Source organism: Capsicum annuum, unplaced genomic scaffold (genome assembly GCF_002878395.1).
Source record: "Capsicum annuum cultivar UCD-10X-F1 unplaced genomic scaffold, UCD10Xv1.1 ctg998, whole genome shotgun sequence".
In the NCBI taxonomy this organism is placed as follows: Eukaryota; Viridiplantae; Streptophyta; class Magnoliopsida; order Solanales; family Solanaceae; genus Capsicum; species Capsicum annuum.
Genome location: NW_025896076.1, coordinates 2,073,207 through 2,076,320, shown reverse-complemented (window position 1 = coordinate 2,076,320; position 3,114 = coordinate 2,073,207).

The following is a 3,114-nucleotide window of genomic DNA, read 5'->3' as shown; positions in this document are numbered from 1 at the left end:
TTCCTGTGAAGAAGGTTCAATGGAGACATGGACCGGTTGATGAGGCTACATGGTAGGTCGAGTCTGATATGCGTAGTTCTTATCCCCAGCTCTTCGTTGTTTCAGGTATTTATTTACCTTAGTTTGAGGATGAACTAGATTTTTAGTGGTGGATGATCTAACGATGTGAAAATTTGATAAAATGTGTAAAATATTTGTTTTGTGTGATTTGATTATTTTATCCCTCTCCATAGTTGCACTGTGGTATTTTTGGGGTGTGGGAGTGATTGACACAATTTTTGAAGCATTTTGGTACCAGTTATGTGATATTGTGGGTTTTGGTGGCTTCAAGAGCCATATTTTGGACTTCTGTGGTTATTTTTTGATTCGTGTGATTTATGGATGAACGAACTGTGCTAGCAGATCCGAAATATCAATTTTACGATGGTAACATGTTTGGTGTAGTTTTGTGGCTTTTAAATCTCATTTCGACCCTCGATTTGGAAAATTGTGATTTCAGGTTTCGGGGGTCACCTTTGTGAAAGTAATATTTTTTTTCAAAATTATGATATAGCCATTGAGTCCGGAGCATCGAATTTAGTGTGGTTGCATAGTTTGTTTGCGTATATCAGACTTCAAAAGAATCCCGAACATTCCCTCAAAGTCCGTTTGGATTTAAAAAAATCCGGTGCAACTTGGAAAACCAAGGGAAAAACTCATTTGAGGAACCCATTTTATGCTTTAAATACCTGGTAACCTGGTGTGATGTATAAATAGCCCCTTTTGCCGGACTTAAGTTCATTTTCATATAGCCTCTTGAGAGTTAGACCTTAAAATAGTAAGAGAGCCTAAAAGTGAAGCTTGTGGGTGCTTGAGAAGCTAGATTAACATCTATGTCTTGATTTATTTACGGATTTAAGGTGAGATTTCATCCTTTTCTTACTTTAATTCTTGATTTAATTGTTCGAAATTCCCAAAACCTTATTTGATCCATCCCCAAATTTCACTCCTTTTCACTTGAATAATGTTCCTAATTACTCCCTCTGTCTCATTTTATGTGTCATCATTTTATTTTTAGGTCATCCTAAAGAAGTCATCTTTCATTATTTGATAGCTATTTGATGACAACATCACCATTTTGTCCTTACTAGGTCCCACTTAATAAGAAAAAATAACTAAAAGGTAAACTTTAAGAGGGGCAATTTTGTAAACTTTACAAAATCATCACTCATTTCTTAAACTCCATGCCTGGTCAAAAGGCGACACATAAAATAGAACGGAGGGAGTACTGGTTGTTCATCAGTTTAACTTTCAAAATAACTTTGATTCATGATTTTAACACGGATTTCAAAGATTTTATATGATAAAAGCTTAAAAATGATTTTCTTTTGATTTGAACCTTATTTTTTACTTGATTTGACTTGGGTTTTTAGCTGTAGATTAGATTCCTAAAAGTATGGGTAACACATTTTTGAAGTGAAACTATGATTTTGCCCTTCTTTTGTGAAAACCCATTTCGAGGGTCCATTTTAACCCAAACCAAAAGTAGGCAATATGAGTATCGTTATATTTATTTTGATGCATAGATTCTATATTTCTTAATTTTATTTGATTTTAGAGCCGTTCGTGAGAAGCATGGCTTTGTGATTGAAGTGTTGTAGACTGGTTTCGACCTTCGAGGTAGGTTATGGCATAACTCTTTAGATTGGTCTAGGTGGTTAATTTGTATTCCAAAATGCATGTTAAAGGTGGTAAGTGATCATGAAATATGGCTATCTATATGTTGTGTTTGTGTGGGGCTCTAAATGTGATGTAATTATTAAATCTGAGATATCATGTGATATGTGTGACCGTGCGGGGTCTTATGTGATGTTGAAAGCCTGGAATACATGCAAATAATTGTATTGTGTTTTTAGAAATGTCTATTGTTGTGCCTTTGGTGTATTGTGATACATTCATACTTTGTGGGCATATTAATCATGTGAAAAATTCATGGATAGTAGAAACAATGAGTTAATATTGGCTCACGTGGTTGTGGAATTGTAACATTGTGGTTTGTTATGGAAATACATCATATAATTGGTAATGGAAAAACAACATGTAGATTGTTTTTGGAAATACTTATTTTGTATGGTTGTGAACATTGCATCATCATTCTCATTTCATCATATGCATCATTTCACTTGTTTGTTTTATTGCTTTATATTTACTTGTTGTCATGTATGTGTACTTATTTGTTCTTATGTCATGTATGTGCTTTGTAAATACAGAATATTGGTATCGAATATTGGATATTATGGACCTTCTCTGAAGGATTGTGCTGGAGAAACTTAAGGTTGTGTGCCAAACTCAAGGATATGTATTAAACTAAAGGTTATGTACCAACCTCGTGCATCATCATCGTCATCATCATCTTATACATTGCATTTACCTTATTGGGTTGATGTTGTGATTGAATTTACTTGTTGACTTGTTTTATGTTTACTTGCTCTATATCTCATTACTTATACTTGACCATACTGTATATACATGTTCTTCTCTGTTTACACTTGCATGTGATATAATGCATACTTGTGTAATACTTGTTGTATTGTTGTTGTATTTGTGATATATATATTAGAACTATTAGTGCAAGCGGTGTAGACTATCATTATGAGACGTTTTCTGATTATAGGTGACGTGCCCTTAGTGTGCATTTTGTGTACCTTATTTACTATTTTTCTCGATCAGCCTATGATACCTATTGAGTACAAGTAAACCGTACTCACTCCTACTTTACCATTCTGGGGAAGATCCATGTTCGAGTGCGCCCTACATTGCTTGATTTGGGCGATTGTTAGAGCTTTTAAGGTAGTTGGTGATTTTAGGCGTTCAGATGTATTCTACTACCTTTCCTTATAGACTATATCTTTATTTTCCTTTTAGACACAGAGTTTCTCTTGTATTTGAATATCTTGTTTATTTTTTTGGATTCGAGTTGTACTATTTACGTTCTTATATAGTTGACACCTAGTTTTGGGAGTTATGATTGCAGTATTATGTTTCTTTCCGCATTTATTATACTTGTATGGTTCAGCTTCATTCTAGAAGTGTCACGACCTAAACTAGGGACTAGTCGTGAGGGGTATCTCAAGT